Raw genomic sequence first — 19,497 nt, forward strand, 5'->3', positions numbered from 1 at the left:
CGGCGGGGCGCGGGTGAGCGGCGAATCGAGTCGGCGGCGCGGCCGGACGCCCGGCGCGACCCCGACCCCCGGTAATGATCCTTCCGCAGGTTCACCTACGGAAACCTTGTTATGACTTTTACTTCCTCTAGATAGTGAAGTTTGACCGTCTTCTTGACGCTCCGGCAGGGCCGGGGCCGACCCCGCTGGGGCCGATCCGAGGACCTCACTAAACCACCCAATCGGTAGTAGCGACGGGCGGTGTGTACAAAGGGCAGGGACTTAATCAACGCGAGCTTATGACCCGCACTTACTGGGAATTCGTCGTTCACGGGGAAGAATTGCAATCCCCGATACCCATCACGAATGGGGTTCAACGGGTTACCTGCGCCTGCCGGCGGAGGGTAGGCACAAGCTGAGCCAGTCAGTGTAGCGCGCGTGCGGCCCCGGACATCTAAGGGCATCACAGACCTGTTATTGCTCAATCTTGGGTGGCTGAACGCCACTTGTCCCTCTAAGAAGTTGGACGCCGACCAACTTGGGGGTCTTCCCCCACTCTATTGTCAGATGATTTCCCATTCCACCTCAGCATCTCAAAAATGAAATAGATTTACAATGTCTCTTTTGAAAGACGTGTTCATTTTAGAAATGGGAAAATGCAGCTCCGGGAGACCAAGTAACTTCATCATGGTCAAAGTGAAAGGCTGCACAAAGCAGGCTCTTAACACTAATCACTGGTCAAACCTTCTTGTTATTTTCTGGGATGGGTAGGTGTCATGGGCAGAACAGTCTCGACTCAGGGAATTTCAGCTAATTTAATGTATTGCAAATTAACATAAACTTTTAATTACCTATTTGGGTATTGAGAAAAAAAAACCCAAACTCCCACGAAGATAACTAGACAAACACTTAGGGAAATGCATTTCCTCCTCTTTCCCAGGCTTGACTTCAGGCCAACACCGCACATCACACTCAGTCCCCTTGGTGAGGCAATGTGCAGGAGGCTGGGGTCAGTGCATAATGGTTTCTTTCTGCTACTCCTTGCTTCTTAGTCTCTTCCTCCAATTCTCCTTGCATCTTTCTTGTTTCCTCTACTCCAGCGTGCGTTCTTCCAGGGGCTGCAGTCCCCTGGGGGTGTCGCCACTCTGGTGTGAGTTATCCACAGTCCCTCAGGGGAGTCCCTGCCCTGGCATAGGTCACCTGTGGCCACAGTCCTTTGGGGTTGTCCTTGCCCCAGCATGGATCACCCACCACTGCAGTCCCTCAGAGCCATATCTTCTCCAGCACAGAGCGTCTCCTCCCAAGAGTGCATCTCCAGTGGTGTCTCCAACAATGCTCCCTTCCACAAGTCCTCTCCTGTGCCTCCTACCCCTAATGACTACCACCCTTTGTTACATGCCTTTGAGCAGAGACACCATGTGCTCCTCTGACTAATATTCTGGCATGTGGTGGGGGTGTTTACGTCAGTGCCAACCCACCACAGTAACTAAGTACTAATTCATAGAACCATACAACCATAGGACAGTCCAGGTTGGAAGGGACCTCAGAAGATCATCTTGTCTAACCTTTCATGGGAAAGAGAGCCTAGACTAGATTATCTAGCACCCTATCCAATTGCATCTTGAAAACATTCAGTGATGGGGACTCTTACCACATTCCTGGGGAGGTTTTTCCAGTGATTAATTGCTCTCACTGTAAAAAATGTCTTTCTTATATCAAGATGAAACCCCTCCCAAAACCTCTCTCCTCTTCTTTCCTCAGTAAACAAGGAAATCACATGTAGCAGAAGACAGGGCTGGGTCCGAGGACATAGTGGAAATAAGAAGCACTACATTAATTTTCTCACATTGGTGTGTCTACTTTGGGACAATATTTTCCTTTAAAAGCCTTCCTTATTCATAAGATTCTATTAAGAGATCACAGTTCTGCAAAGTGGAATTTTCTTATTGGTCTAGCTGTGACGGGTGCTCTCGACCCCTTAACCAAACTAGCAGTAGTTTGGAACAGCCTCCAAAGGAGGCAAAGGCCTGAGCCGTAGCCAGGCCAAGAACTCCTCTAGCTTCAACCTGTTCTCTGAAAAAAACCCACAAAGGAGCGGAGTGACACAATGAGCATCCATGCATATGAGCTTGGAACACCAATCATGCAATTAACGCATGAATAGCAGATGGCTTTTCCAAGACTCATTTATCAAGGAACAAAGAAAGTTGTGGGTACAAGGAGTCTCATGCCTACCTTTCCATCACATGTGATTTGACTATGAGCCAACCACTTTATTCCATAAATATGACAGCCTAAGTGAGCCTTCGTTGAGCTCTCCCTGCTAGGCAGCGTGGCTGCATGGCGGTGATCTCCCCTTGAGCTGGGACACCTCTCAAGGTTTGAGATTTCTTGCCTGAGACTGAGATCCTTGCCCAAGGCGGAGAGATCCCTTACTCATGACAGATCCTCGGTAAGTAAGTGACTGATAGCATGCTGAATTAATATTAATGAAACATTACTAATCCGTGTAGCTACTCAATACTAATTATTATAAACTTTGTATAGATAATTCCATTGGACATAAACCGTTGTCCAAGTCTGAGGCTAAGATTGGACCTAGCCGCACCTAGGCTCCATAAGCAGTTTAGAAAGCAAGGGGGTCCACTCTGAACCTCGTGACTCAACAGGAGGGTCTTCCTTATCCCTTGCATCTCCGATCTCTGTGTGTATCATTCTAACTCAATTCTAACTCAATTTTCCTTTGTATGTTTCTTCCATGCAGTAATTAATAAGGTGAACCTTGACATCAAACTTACTGACCCTTGGCAAACCCCTGTTAAACTTTGTTAAATTCCATCAAATTCATTGAACTCTGTCAAATTACTATTTTACCTCAATAAAACATATTTCTGCTTCTCTCTTTTGAGTGAGGTGCATTCCACTCATTTGCAACACTAGCAGATGTTCTTAAGGTTTCTTCCAGGCTGTAAGGATGCATGAGATGTAGTAGGAGGATGCAAAATTATATGGAATGCATTCTAATGTATTTATTTTACCTTCACGTGAGCGTAGTACCTGGAACTCGTTGTCATGCCAGGCCTGCAGCGGAAGACAATTCTAACCAATAAAAAGGCCTGAAGAGGTTGCTCTTTAGTGATTTAATCTGACTTTGAAATCTTACATTTCCATTTTTATAAGCAGAGTTTTATGATTGTTCTAATGGTTCTGCAACTACTTTCCAAATTATCTTAATGGTCTGATGATAAAGTATTTGAATAGTTTCTTTTTTTTCCTACCATGAAGTGTTTTTTCTCCAGCTGTAACTAAACAGAATGTAAGAATGAAAGTACAAACCTGGTGTGGTGTTTGAAGTTATGTTTCAATTCAATCAAAATAAATACTTTTTTCCATTACTGAACAGATTTCTGACTGTCCTATCAATGGAAAGTGTCTGTTCCCCTCCCTCTCAAACTTTTTCCCAGTTTGTCTGGGAGTAAAGGGGATAATGTAAGGTGAAAAATGGAGGCTGAGCAAATGGGAAGGCACACCAGACAGTTCACCAGAATCCAATAAAACAGAGAGAGAAAATATGAAGGTTGGCTCAGACTAGAATTTACAGGTGAAGTGATTGCATAGAAGTAAGTAAATTGTAATCTTCATTTGTAATTTTGGGCCAGGAAACTGGGAAGTTTATCATAATATATTGCTGAAATACTGAGGGGCAACACCAGAAGCTTGGGAGGCTTTTGGGAATAAAACCTATGATTCACGAAAGCTAACTGTCATTTTTGCCAGCAGGTACCAAAGTGCCTACGATTCATTAGAAAAGAGAAGCTCAGGAATCTTCCAGGGCTGTGGAAAATTGTATCGAAAGCGTTTATACTGATACGAATGGAGAGCGAATGTGGATGCATGAAAGCAAAATACCAGCAGAAGGGCTATGGCATGTGTTGCTGACACCTATAGGTGGCAGATCTGAAATGGAGACGATGACTAAATCCTGGGGACTCACAGAGGTTGGATGAGATAGAGATAAATCAGAGTCATTTTCTGAAGAATGTGGTAAGAAATATCCAAAATCAGCATGCTCCTAAGAAGAATCCAGGAAGTATGAGGAGGGGCTCCAAACCTGATGCCCTTCGTCCCCCATGTCATTGCAAGCAATCCTGGACAGGCTGCCTGGACATAGTGCTGTAGTGCCTGAATGCTCGGCAAACTGCTTATACACATCCTGGTGTTTGTGGATATCACAGTGTGACAGACTAAAATCAGTCTATTTTTTAAAAAATTAATCTTTCCTTCCTATGAGGTTTTGCTATGTTGTTGCTACAGCATTGAGACTTTATTTCCTACAGGGCAATTCAGTAGTCATTATGCTTTTAGGACTTTCTAAAGGATATGTATACCGCAATAAGCAATTCAACATTCATTCATACAATTATAACTTGCAAGATGAAATGCTCTATTTGTCAAAATAAAAGGTCATCTGTCGTGTTAAAGTACAAAAGAAACCCAGCATTTCTAGGCGTGGGTTCATGCCATCCTGACACAGAGCTCTGGAGTGGTTCAGATGAACTGCAACCGCAAGAGCTCAGAGTTGAATCCCTCGTGGTATCTTTCAGCACCAGATGGCGTACGACTAAACTTAGGTGTTTAAATGCAGGAAGGCAATTAAAATGCCTAAACATACACATGTAGAACCATTTTAGGTATCCCAGAAGACCCGAGATACCCACATGAGCTGGCATGTATGACACAGGATCTGTGGGAGATCTGTGAAGTGGCAGCTTGGGACAGGCAGGATACCCTGGGATATCTAAAATACTACTAGACATTTAACTAAGCACTTGAATTATTCTGTATGGAGAGCATTCAGTTACCTACAGACAAACATCCAGCGTCACTTGGGAGTTCCTGGGGAGTCTGAGATGCCTCGATAGAGCAGAGAGGTAAAGCACAACCCTGATGTCAGGCCAGCACTACTCAGGAGCAGCAGCTCCAGGCCAGGTGAGGCTCCTTGCAATACCTGAAGTGGCACAGCAGAGACTATTTTCAGACAACTGACTCCTGCTCTGTGCAGCTAGATGTGAACTAAAGGTCTGTAGAAGAGTCACTGTCAAGATGTACTTAACGCCATGTTGTGTTTGCAGAGCTGTTGCATATTCACCAAGTCTGCATGCCATTGTGCATCCAGCCCTGCTACAATCACCTCTTTTAAAGGTTTCTTTCAAAGGGCATTCTTGCCACCCTGTGTAAGCTGTAGCTGTCCTGGTTTGCAAGTCAGGTTGCCACTAGGCTTTTGTTCAGACCAGCAATTAACCTTTTAGCAGCTTCAGAAAGTGGATTTACACCCCCAAAGCTTCCCACCTCCCCAAGAGCACAGTAAATAGCTTTCCACAGAAGTGGTGGCATAGACATGTCTACTGACACGTTGCTACTACACACATCAGAAATTAAACACTGGACAATCGATTTAACTCACGCAGACAAGAATTTTGTACAAGAACGTTGACCCAAGGATAAGGAAACACACATCGCCCCAGCCTGCGCCCTCTAATAGTCCCACAGGTAGCTGTAAGTTCCCCCACAGCTGTGGGCAGAGGGACATCCCCTCACCAACCACCCTCTGTGACACCTGAAGTGTAATTTCTGATTCACGGGCCCATTAGTTGGTTCTTCTTGTTCACGTGGTCGGTTTTTAGAATCCCTTTGGAGCTCCTCTGTGTTGTCCCCATGCCCATGTTCTTCGTTGACATTTTGTTCGGGTTTTCCATTTCTGCAGACAGCGTTGCCTGTGTCCCACAGCACCACGCAAAGCCCAGAGGCTGCCCCAGTAATGCTGCAAGCATCAGGTATTCATACCCAGGGATAAGATCCCTCCTGAGTCTCCAGGCTGAACGGTCCCAGCCTTCTCAGCCTTTCTTCAAATAACAATCCCTCAATCATATTCACGGCCCATTGCTGGACTTGCTCCAGTATGTCCATGTTTGCCCAGAACTGGACCCAGCACTCCAGGCGTGGCCTCACCAGTGCTGAGTAGAGGGGGATGATCACGCCCCTCGACCTGCTGGCACCGCTCGCCTCATGCAGCCCAGTGCGCTGCTATTAACTGGCCTCCAGCTGGGCTTGCTGCTGCTGATCACAGCTCTTTCAGCCCGGTAGTTCAGCCAGGTTTCAGTGCACCTTTCTGTCCCTTTATCTAGTTATGTGCCAGTCCTGCTGGACAATAAACTTTCAGTTTTGACAAATACTGCAAAGTGATGCTTCATTAAGAAATTCAACTTGGTGAATCTATATTATGGCAATTAAAATTTTAGTGGGTCAAACCCAATCTCTGATACAGGTAAAATAACCATGACAGATCCAATGCGATGTAATTTTAACTCAGTGGAAGTGATATGGATATTTGTGTCTTCTTAGAATGTTTTCTTTATATCCAAAAGGTAAGAAGCTATCCTAAAAGCAAGGATAGAATTTATTTTTCACATGTAGCTCAGAAGCAGAATTCTTGACTGGGACTGGTTAGACTCTTTATTGGATTAGAAAGCATTCATCTATGTATGTATGCACTGGGAAGCTGGTACACAAGCTACTGCTGAGAAGCATTTAATTCAACCTCTTAAAGGAGTTCTTTCTTTGAAGTGCTCCTGATAGTGATGGAAGGCCTAGCACATTTAATTGTTGCTGTGTTGCTGGATGTAGTGCCTGTTTCTGGTAAATCCTACATCTCCACACTGAAGTGGAAATGCATCCTGCCACGTGACTGGGAGTGACTGAACCAACCTGACAACATTCCTGCCTATTTATTTTCTAGATCACCAAAAGAAAAATGTAATTCTTTAACAAATAACTTTAACCAACAGGAAGAAACAGATTATACATAAACTCTATTTTATGTCCTTACATATGCATTCATTTAGCATCATGAGGCAAAGATGTGAATCACACTTCACTGAAAGATTCGATTTTCTAAGATTTTCCAACTTATGCAAAACACTTGAGATTGATTCTTCTAAAAAATGGAAAAAAAAATTAAGATTTCTTTAAGAGGGCTTCACGGTAGAAAGGATGCCTCTGCAGAATCAATTGTAGAATCAGCAAACATCAGAATAAAGTTTCATTATTTTTTCTCTTTTAAAAAAAGTGAATGAAGAAAAACTGTCAGCAATCCATCATGATGAGCAGAGTGCATTCAGAGAACTGAGTGCCCAGTTAGAGTGAGTTCAGCCTCCCTAAGAGCACAACCGATGACTGAAAACAGAATGGGCCTAGAATTGAGTCCCATGCCCTCAAAATCCCAACTACCATAAACCAAATCACCTGATACTGCTTGTTATCTGCTCTTGCACCATAGCTATTTTAAAAAAATACTTTCTCTTCCATGTCAGGCACAGCCATTTGCAATTTCAGAACCTCTCTTCTCTTTTTAGAAAGTGGCTGCTCTACAGCTGTTTGTTGTTCCGCACATTGCTTTAGCTTGGTAATGGTACACATACAGGGAGGCAAAATAACATCAACATGAGTATTCAAATTTTGGTTAACTGACAGCTTACCTGTAAAACATACCACTAATTTGGGATGCCAGTACTTTGGGATAAAAGGTAGCTTGCTTATTGAAAAACTGCCACACTTTCTGATTTCATCTTTTGCTTAATCATGAGCGGTTAGAAACAGAACAAGGCTCTAATGTTCCTCATTTTTCACCTAATTTATAAATACAATTAAATCACAGACTACATATTCCTTTTTAACATGTCCGTGTACTTTTGCATTTTTCTGAAAGCAAGTTCTACTTGTTAAGCCACGGTTTTATCCATGTGATAAAGTGACATCCCTGCTTGCTCCTTTCGTGTTGCAGATTCTAAATTCAGTGCTGTGTTAACGCGGGGACACATGGCTCCCGTTTCAGAGCTGGCTTGGCGTTTGGGTGGAGCTGAGACACCTCTGCCTGCAGAGCACTGTGCTGCCATTCCCCAGATCATCGTCCCTGCTGACAACAAAGCCTGCAGCAACCCTTCCTTTTTCCCCCCAAAGTGCTGCGTTTTGGAGGATGACAGCAGGCTGCTGCTATCAATCATTCTCTTACAACGAGTGGCTGAGGTCTATACAAGGGAATTACACAAAAGAATTGTTGTAGGCTTTGTGAAACTCGGCGTGTCTCCCTGTCTCTGTCCCCAGTGTTCTTTGAAAGGTGTCTGTCTGTCTGTCTTTCTTCTGTGATACTTTAAAAGAGGCACCCTTACATATTTTGGTCTTGAGTAATCATTAAGGAGTGCCATTTTGCTAAGTACAATGCATTTCTTTGTATTTGTATTTGGGATTCTAGCATCTAACGCTGCAACAAACTGAGAGAGGTTTTTTGTGCACTTCCGCTTTCTTCTGGAATCACCGGCCTTCCTCTCTCTGAGCACATTCTCCTTTCCTGACGCTGGACAAGCTACTGCAGTCAAGTCTATCCAGTATTAAAAAAATATTTTTGAGATCTTTTTCTGCATGTAACTTTCTAAAATTTGGTCAAGATCTCAGAAAAGGCCCTTCAAAGTTTCATGCCCCTTTTTGGAAGTCCAAGGGATATATGAAAAGTGTAACATTACAAGCTATGGATGTAGGAAGATGCTGAGCATCCTGACTTTCAAGGAGCCTACTAGCATCTGCAAATGCTCTCTACTTCCCATTATCAGAATCCTAGACTCAGTTAACACTGATTTCAAACAAATAGTAGAGAATTAAGTCTTCATCTGTTACTAAAAATATTGTGCTTATGTGACTGAAGAGTAGATTTAAAGAAAGGAATTTAAACTATAACAGTAATAATTTTCTTTTCTGATTAGCTGAATTTCATCTCCTGTATCCACAGCAAAATGGAGACGTTTTCTGCATTAGATATTCCTCCCCAGATAAACATGAGGAGTCAATCCAAACAAATGCTTTGAGTTATTCAGTGATAGCAGGAAAAATACCTTTGACTGTAACATAAGGATTTTCTGTTCACTGTTATTCAGGCTGGTTTGCTGCTCTTTTAATTCCTGCCTTGCACAAATTATCTCCATTTCCTTCTCAGAGATCAGCTTGTCTGCCTGCCTCTTCTTTCTCTTCAGTTGTGTGATCTCATCCACTAAAGTCTGCTTCTCATTAAAATAAATTTTTAAGTTACAAGAAAGGTTATTTTAATGGGAGCAAGGTTTTTTCTTTTTTTTTTTTTTAGAACAAAAAGGTCTTTTTTAATCTTTATTTGATAAGCACACAGTGACAAAATTACAAACATTTATGTAACAATCAACCAGGATAATTATAGATCATTTTAGCCCACAGGTAGGTCAATTATTTCTTTAATCAAGTTGTGCATATATTAAGTGTTATCTGTACCAAGGCTGGTACTAATTGAAATGATGCATAATTACTGCATAATGTAAAATCTCTTCAGATTGCAGAATTGGGTTTGGCCTAGCAAAGGACTTTGTTGTTGTTATTCATTTAGATCCAAATTAATTGTGCTATTTTAAATTCTGTATTTCGTTTCTATTCATTTTGTCTGCCTGCAGTTGTCTATTGCAGACTGCCTTTACCAGTGGCTGTCCCCATTCAAGCCCGTTCAATGGCCAGCAAGGAAAAATTAAGCAAGCCTAGTAACAATGCAGGTTACTAGTTTGGCTCCCATTTTATAGAACTAATATTTTTAAGGCATCACAAAGAAAGGACAATAACAGAAAAGTCTATACCAGCTTTATCCTAAAATGAACATTATTTCTGTGTTGATCGCCTGGAAATAAACTCAACCTCAGTGCTTCAGACTGAAAAATACCAACATTGATTACTATGAATTATTCAAGCTGAAACAATGATTGATCCAAGTTAGATTTGATGGAAACACAAGCATTTAAATCCAGTACTTTTACTGAGAAAACCTCAGGAACTTTTTCAAATAACCTCAGTGAAATTTATTCAAAGATTCTTTAGGCACATTTATAACATGCGACTATATAATTGCCCCCTTTTTTATTATCGAGACTGCTATGAATAAGCAGTACACCATTTTACCACTTGATGGTGCTAAATGTTTGACACACTTAACCAAGGCTCTAAACACACACTTTAAAACCAGGTCACCTTTTGAAATACAGTTTAAGTTGAAGCTTGAATTGTATTTCATTTTCATAGGAAACATTCATTTATCATTTGATAGCACCAACATTTGAAGATTAGGCATTACCGTTCATCTGCTGTAACTTCAGCAATGAAAACTGTTTTAAATGTTCCTATCTGCCAGGGATTCATCTGGCCTCCCCTCTCAGACGCCCACCCACTTGGTGTTTACACCCGGTAGGTAAGGACAACTAGGCACCTACCGGTCTCCAGTGTGCTCCTTTTGCACAGACGCCTTCCCGTCAGTGTGAGTGCCTACCCCGCAGTCATCTCCTTTCCAAAATCAGCATCATGTCTTCACCATTTGCAAGACTCTCATTTATATTTGAGTCTAGGATAAAATTAGCTTATCTAAGCAGGTTTACTCAGCAGTGGAACGAGGCTGACTTTTAGCCCTTGGCTTAGCATCACCGTGAACAGAGTTAGGTGAGAGCAAGCACAAGATTTTCCAGGGGGCTCTTGGCATAGGTTAGCACAGTGCAATCGGTAGGATTGATTTGATATGGGACAGAGAGCAGTACTAGGGCTTAGGGGCAATTCAGCACTGGAAGAGGAACAGTCTTGGTAATTAGAAAGGATGTGGGTGGGGATCCATGCTTGGTCCTTAGGACTTGGGTGTGGTGAAAGACAGCAAAGATGGGGTGAGAGAAGGAGCTTGTATGTACTTGTGTTAAGGAGGCTGGAGGCAGAATTTACAGCCAAGCTGACATTTTGCTGTAGTGTGGCTGCTCTTTGGAGAACTTACAGGAAGGAGACCACCCAGGTGCTGCTACTTCTAACCTTCTGCACATAGCACTTTTTAGGCCTCAGAGAAAAGGTCTCCACTGGCTCGCTCTGCTTCAGGATGGACGTGAACAACATGCTGTGCCCTTACAAACTCACTGGAATACTCATCACGATCTCCCCAAGGGCTGATATGAGAGTCGCAGTAAGTACCCTGCGCAGGTCCTCTTTTCAGCCCACAGAGAGTCTGTCTGTAGGCTATATGCTTAACAAAGTGCGTAGGATACCTTCTGAGAGTATGGAATAATTCCCCACAGACCTGGTGAATCTAACTGCATGAACTTTTATCATTCATCTCTTTGTCCCAGCATGCATGGGGCTCTTGTGCCTCAGAAACACCACTGGCTCCATACCCTGCCGGTGGAATCCATTCCTTCTCCCTGGAACGTATGTCTGGCCTCCATTGAGCTCCTGAGGCGTCACCGGTGCTTGGTGTTTCTAGACAAGGGAGGAGACCTGCATGCTCCTGATTCTTACAAAAGATGTTGAGCAACCGCATGCACAGAATGAACAGTTTGCCAGCCTTCAACAGGGAGTCAGGCAGGATGACATGCAGGATGCACGGGAACTCCAGACCTGGAGAAGCAAAAGAGATTGCAGCCTGACGCCTTCTCAGACCAGGCCACATGGTCACCCTTCTGCCACAGCACCAAGGGAACAACCCAATGGAGAACCATCTCCTCCCTTTGCACTCCAGCAGACGTGCCCTCATTGGCTGTACTTTGTCTTCAGAGGCAGGGAAAAAATGTGCATGGAGGTAGATTTGTAAAGGGAAACTGTGAAAGTTATGCTGAGTGTGAGTGCAGAAGGAAAACAACGTAAGGCGGGAAAGTGCAGAAGGACAGTGTTTTGAGGACACCTTGAAGATGTTAGAATGCTGTCTAGCCACAAGAGAGTTACACTGAAGTGCAGGCCTAGCTGTTGAGTGTGCACTGTTCTGTGCATATGGGAAATTATCTACCAGTCCTGTGAAAGATGCCTTGTGACTTACTACAATTTGGGAAAGGGATGTAACTACACTTTCTGACATCTGAGGTACGGTAGAAGTGTCTCTGCTATGGTAGAAGTGTCTCAGCCATGTGTCTGCAATCATATTTACTCCTGATTAACTTCTGATCGGGGAGGATGTTGGTATCAGAAACCATGTTCAAAAATGCCAATAACTTACACAACTTCTGGAGTATTTGCAAAACATACGTTGGCACAATAATCTCACTGCTATTATGCACAGTGTCTATCTGCTATTTTTGTATTTTTAAACTGCTTCACAAAAGTCTAATCAAATTATATTAAACAGTGCCTGTTCTCAGCCACTGCCCCAACCCAAGAGCTTGAAGATACAAGCCTCTCAGAGCACAATTAGAATCAAACTGCAAAATCACATGGCTGCCTCCCCGACTCCAATGTGCACACAAAGCACTTTTCAAGGCAGGTTTTTCCTGGAAAACAGTTCTTGCTTCCAACTGCTCAGTTAGCTCCAGTTTTTCATCTGCTGTTCTGAAAGCAGCATGTAGTAATGAAAAGCTCAATTTCTGAGGCTTTGCTACTCTGCCTTTTGTTTGACAGAACGTTGCTGTCTGTTCTGTGGAAGCCAACCTGCTTTCCTACCCAATTCTCCCTTTTAGCACCCACCCTGCTTAGCTGGGATGGGATCCTCGGTTCAGGCTATCACTTCGAGTGGGCTCTGGCATCTAAACTTCCATTCTCAGCTAATAAATAGAGCTGTGCTCATCTTTGGTCACCTATGGTGGGAAGGATTTGTTAGCATACGTGCCTCATCACAGTTGCACATACAGTTCAATACAGCATTGTTGTCAGTGCTGCTGCTTAAACATGTGTGTGAGAATTAACATAACTGCGTATGAACCTAGTGCAGCACGTGAACAGGACAAAAAAAACCTTCAATACTTAACAGGATTCAAATTATATGCATACATATATAATATGTACATAGTAACATATACTTTAATATAATAATGAATACTACAACATGTAATAGTGCACATATATATATACACAAGCTAGAGGGAAAAATAATCTGCATATAATAAATAGACTATTTCATTATTTTACAATTTTATGTAACCATAAAGCAAAACAAATCGCTCAAAGTCTAAGAGTTTGGCTACACATATATGTCCACAATGTCAATAAGCAGGCTGAAAGTTTTTCCGATGAGTTAACTTCCTACTGTGGGTGGAGAAAACGACAAGGAGGGAATTTTCCTTCTGGAAAAAAACCTGCCCTTTAGTTCTCAGGCTGCATAAGAAGTCAGTGGATAGGTGAAAGGGGAATGTTTTGAATCATTTAACAAAACATTGGTTATCCCTGTAGATAAGAGACAAGTGGGGTTTGAAAACTGGTTGAATATACAAGAATACCAGAACTGTAAGAAAGGACTGGGATGGACCCAAGCCCTTTCCCATCTGGGCATATATCAGTATTTTAGTTATTGGTATTTAGAAGGAAGATTTTTCCTCTTGCCAGATTATTTAGCATCTGCCCACTGCATAGTTTCTTGCAGCTCTTTTGGAAGCAATAATCAAGAAGGCTCTTCACTGCTGGAGGCAAGATTCTAAAATAGAATAATTGCTTCAATCTACTAGAGCTATTCTTCAGATCATAATATTGAAGAGTCAGGACATATGTACAGGACATATATATATAGACATATATATATTGAAAAAAATCTACATTTGAGGAAACATGGAGTAACAAATAACTTCATCTAAAAAAAATGGTGTCAGAACTAATTTTCTTCTTTTTCCACAAGGCAAAAAAGTTAATCAAGAAGGAAATTGAAACAACCTTTACCCCTAGTGTCTCTTCACTGTGTTAAGCAATCCGCCCAGATCTCAATCTAGTCAGACTAACTAGGATTCAGGAATGAGACCTTGGTGTTACAGCAGATATTTTCAAAGAACTTTCACTTCCTAACTCATTATTAGTCAAAAAAGCCAATCATACATGAAGAATGATTAAGCCATTATACAATTCCATATTTTCCCAGATATTCAGGACCATGTGCACATCTCATCTACCTTCTGTAGTATATTACCCACCTCAAAAAAGACCTGACAGAATTGGAAAAGGAACAAAGACCAGCAATAAGGACAGTCAAAGTATTGGAAGAATTTCTGCTGCATGACCACCTCACAGGCTAGGGCGCTCAGCTTGGAGAAGACTTGTTGGGAGAGGGAGAATGGGGAGAATTTTGCAGTATATATACATCAGGGACACAGAAGTCTCATGAGTGACATGGAGGCAGTGAACGGGGGCTGATAGTTCACCGTCTCTTCCCATTCAACACATATCAGACTCTAGTGTTAGTAGGAGGTCACAATTTAAAAAAAATCATGAGGAAATACTGATTCAAGTAATGTGTACCGAGCTGTGCAATGCCCTGCCATGGGATATTGTGATTAACAGAAATTTGCATTTGTTCAAAAACGATGGGGAAATTTCATTTTAAAATATCTGTAGGGACAACAAAATATGAAAATACCATTTCTGATCCAGAAGACGATGCAGAGTCTGGGAGAGTGCTTAACAAGTTCTTACACTACTCACGTCATGATATCAGAGTCTGTCTTATCCAGCACAGCTGTTCATACCAACTCTGAAGTACAGAAGTTATTGGTTCAGGCGGACTGTTGTGAGTGAGCAGGTAAGCCATTGCTTGGCTGAACTCTACAGCCTCTGGACGATCTGCCTCAGAGTGGCTGTTCCCACTCTGTTCTGCCCGTGCTGTCCTAACATCCACGGTCTGGTGTGAAATATTGATCACTTCCTATCGAGAAGTAGAAAGGAACTGAAAATCTAGGAGAAAAATGACCTGTAAGCGACCAAGGATTGGAAGCAAATATGTTGCCCTCTGGTAGCAAAGAAGAGGGTATTTATGATCAGTGGAGAAACCAGTTTACAAAAATCTAAGTGGTCTGTCAAATTGCGCGGGCAGGGGAAAGGTCATGAAAACATGCATTTGTTGAGATTGAAAAAAAATAATTATCATCTACAATCTCAATCTGGTTATTAACACATCCCGTTTCTTTCTGCAGAATATTTAAACCACTTTCCTTTTGCTTTAGTGCCAAATGGAAGCCACCATCTTGACATCATAACGCCCAGAAGAAAATATTTAGGGTGTTTTATGGTGAAAGTTTCATGCATCTCTTTAACTGAATGTTTCCATACAAGCAGTCAGTCATCTACGTTATTATCTCTCAGTTCAAACTAATAAATCTTAAAAAAAATTTAAAAAAATCCATATTAAAAAAATGCATTCAGATAGAAATTTGCATGCTTAGTGCCTGATAGCATTCCACAGAGTCTATAGCAAACTGCTGTCACCTTCTTGCTGAAAGCAGTATATTCAGACATGCTAAAACTTTGAATTATCAGTATATAACATTGATCTCAGCCTCTGTACTACCTGCAGTAATGCTTCAACTAAAGTAGTTTTAACTAGTTAGGTTGATAAAATGTGACACACAAAGATTGCTATTTGTGAGTTGTATCAGTTACGTGAAAATATAATTTTAGACATAACATCTGAACACATCAGTCTAAAAAATACTGGCTACCAAGGCAATTTCTAGAATAAATAATGGAGTGATATGTAATTTTCTTCCTCACGTTTTAAGAACGCTGGGCCATTTTCAGCTGGCCTTGACTCTTATGCTTGTTTTTTCCCAGCTGGTGCTACACAGCTCCCAGCTACGAGCCCTTCCTGGCTCCTACAAGTCACTCTGGAAAGACCCTGATTCTTCAGGGTGAGTAGGAATGGGACTTGTTTAGATTTCAAACCACTCGAACACATCTGGTTGTGGCTCATCACGACTTACACATGGAGCAGCTTTTGTTTGTACACGCCGTATCAAACTATGTCAATGGATATCTGAGGCTTTTCAAGACGCAGTATTTATGCTGTGGCTCTCTGGCTTAGAAACATGTTCAGAGGCCAGAAGTGAAGCAGGCAAAAATTTCTGTTTGTGATGGACGAGGTCAAGTCCGCAGAGAGCCAGAGCCTCTGTGCTGAGGCAGTGACATACTGAGGACCGTGAGAGACAGGGTGTCTCGCCTCTGATAAAAGTCTCTGTAGGCTCAGCAGGATCACGTGGTGGGTGAATACATCTTTCTTGTGCAGTTACACACAAAAAACTAACTTCAACTACCTTTGAACTCATGCACAATAAAATGCAGAGTATGCATCTGCTAAAATCCATTTTGAAAACATAATTATAGGCCATTATTTTGCTAAAATCTTTCAAAGATGTATGCTTTTACCACCCATTTTTCAAGCAGTTCCTTTCCCTTTAAAATATGAGTTTGGGCAGCATTCTTCAAACAGATAAGGCCGACGCTAGGCTCCCAAGTACATGGCACCTTTTCAAAAATACCTCGCATCCATCAAATCCACTGAGGTCAGTCATATTGTGACCCTATCCCATTTCAATGCATTTCTGAACAGTACTCCAGTGATTATGTCTACTCCAATTTAGTTTTCTGTTCATGAGCAAAGAGCACAATATTCTTATTCAGTGAAATGCCTGCATTTTTTCCTTTTCATTACATGCAAAATGTCTCATAAAAATGCTTTAATTTGATTTATAATAACGAATATGCTCGATGTGCTGTTCTTCTACTGGGTCATTTTTAACTTTCGTTAACTCCTGCACAAATTCATTAAGTGCCTGGTTACAGAAAAGGGTGTCATACAATATTACCTAAACATGATGTAAACCACTAACACACAATAAATCTAATGTCACGTCTCTTAACCCACTTGATCATTTCCTTTTTCTGGCACGGTGGGCTGTCAATAAAATAAGCAGGCATGAACATGAGAGATTTAGCAAAATGAAGTGCTTTGTCTCCTAAGGCTTCACATCTTTGCCAACATAACCAGACTGAATAAGAAAGCTTTTTCCATATATAGTTATATTGAACTACATTGGGGCTCTCAAAAGTGAACTCTCTACCTTACTGATCTTAGCCTCCATCTAGGTAAGGAGACAGACTTTGGTGGACTGCATGGCTCCTGAAAAAATGGATACTTGTCTACCGGGCCAAAACGACAGGCGAGGTTATAGTCAACCAGTAATTCCACTATCGCCAGGCCAGAAAGGAACATGCGGGTGTACGCTTGCTTCTAGCCTGGTATTCCAAAAAAGCAAATACAGGGATTTTTCCAAGATAAAGTAACTTTACCAGAACAGAATGGCCGTAAGAAGCACTTACACTGGCAGAGCTATCACAGCATAACTGCTCTGTTTTAGCTATGCTGGTCTATTGCTTTGTCCTGCGTTTCTAAAGTCCCTAGTTACTATCTCTGGCTGGTTCTTCTTTTAATTAGAGCAAGGCCTTAACTGAACGTGGTCAGGTGAGATAGCTGAAAACGGCCTGTTTGCCCAATGCGGGAAAATCTCGGAGGGGAAACTGTTACGATGGTAGAAGAATAATTTTAAGAAAGTTGAAAAATACATATTGGTAAGATTATTTGTAGCATTTAAGTTTATGACAACAGAAATACTCCAGGGGACAAAATGGTGAAGGCAGGCCGCTTAATGCATTTGACATCACTTTTTGTATAGTCTTTATGTGCATATTTAATTATTACAGGTACACAATAGCTGTACACAGATGTTTACCTGTACACAGACACACAGCACAACATCACAGGTAGCCCAACTGCTCAGGTATCTTTGCAGATCAAAGCCTTATTCATCCAGAAGTCCCTGCTTCTGACCTAAATAAAATGATAAACTGAATGATAAAAACACACAGTTAAGCTTTGCGGAAAAGCAATAACTTGAAACTATGTTAACAGGCTCTTAGAATTTGACAGCATCCTTTTATAACAGCTTTTTTCTATTAAAAAAACCCCAAAACCAAGACAACACAACTCTGAAATATTTAAGGCTGGAGCATTTACAGAATAAACCCAATCAATGGAGTTATTTACAATGACTAAATTCAAATGACTGAGAAAAAGTTAGCTGGAGATTTTGAAACATTTGTGCAGTTTCAGAAATGATCCATGGCTGAAGATCTATGGCTTTTTTAGTCTGCGTAACAGTGATGATTGAAAGTTAAGTTTGTTAAGTAATTTCTCATTTGTTATATAAATATCACATTTTTTAAAATTTGGAACTAAAGAAAATCTATTTTTATTTAATAAAAAATGGAAAGCAATAGAATTAATTTTTATTAGCAGTTTTTCTTTGATATACTTCTCTAGCAATTGTTTGGCTGGTGACACACACAGCACCACAAAGGAATTAGAAAATTCCAGTTCCAGGAAATTTTTGCTGGAGGTTCTTGATACATTCAGATTCGATGCTTGAAGAAATAGTCTCCATAGCCAGGAAAGGTCAGGTCAAAGGTACTATTGGTACCTTTTAATTTCTATTCCTAGCTCCAGAATTTATTCTGTGTTTGTCTATGTACCTCTTCTCCTCGTCTTTATACATTTTCATACCCCTTGCTAGTAGCGGCATCCAACATACAGCTGGCACACTTTTAATGATCTAGTTACCATTGCTGTGCTTTAATACTGATGTTCAAAAAATGAAATCTCACACTGATGTAAAAGGGAGAACCTTTCGCACGCACATGTGAAAATCTGCACTTTAGCCTGGGATTCTAAAGAAATGAGGCTTATAACACCACATTGTGTGGTGGCCTAGAATAACGACGCTTGAAGATGTCAAGTTCCTATATGAGTTTTGAAAATCAGTACCTGGGCAAGGGCGACTAAAGTAAGAGCGCTTCAGTCGGGAGCAAGAGTGAAGCACGAGGTCGCCGTTAGCTGGTGGGAGGCCAGCCAGCCTGCCAGCTCCTGAAAATTGGTCTGGCAACCAGCACGGCTCTAGCAAATGATCAGCTGGCACCTAGGTGCTTCAGAAAAAGGTAAGCGTGTGCTACTACTTGCTGAGCTAGAGAGGGGGAGAAGGCATCGGGTGAGAATTTAGGGAACATAGGGCAGAACTAGAGATATTTAATGGGAAGAAGTGTGCTCATACAGGATGCACTAGGTGAAGACAGGTTATGGTGGAAGGGCACAGAAAATAAATCCACAAGAAACCAGACTTTGTTAATCTTTCTGTTCATGGACCAACTCATCTTAACTATTGTATGCCTTAACAAACACGGGAACCGGTAGAAACAGTGACTGGACTCTGCTTTTCATCAGTGAGTTGTGTAAAGGTTTTCAGGTACATCAGTCTAACATAGTCAGTTTCAAACCTAAACAACAACATAAAATTCTCATCAGATGTGCCTTCACAACAGTCGTTTTTCTTTCTTGCTAATCCTATGTTGCCATCATCTTTACAACTTTGAAGCCTTTTCTTGGTTCTCGTTTCACTTTGCAATATACACACGTTTACATCCACAACAATCTCCCAGTTCCTTGTTCTTATCTTAAAGGCAGTGGATAACAAATATATAAAAAGGCAATTACTGAAGCAAAGAAGTACATTTCCACACTGGAATGTAGATAATTCAGTGCCAAAGAATGCCATTGAGATAAGCAAATTAGTAAAATAATAATAATAAAAAAAAAACCTAGAAGTGTACATGGACAAGAAAACAGGCAGCAGGTAAATG

The sequence above is a fragment of the Pygoscelis adeliae genome, unplaced genomic scaffold (assembly GCF_000699105.1).
Source record: "Pygoscelis adeliae isolate BGI_AS28 unplaced genomic scaffold, ASM69910v1 Scaffold54, whole genome shotgun sequence".
Lineage (NCBI taxonomy): Eukaryota > Metazoa > Chordata > Aves > Sphenisciformes > Spheniscidae > Pygoscelis > Pygoscelis adeliae.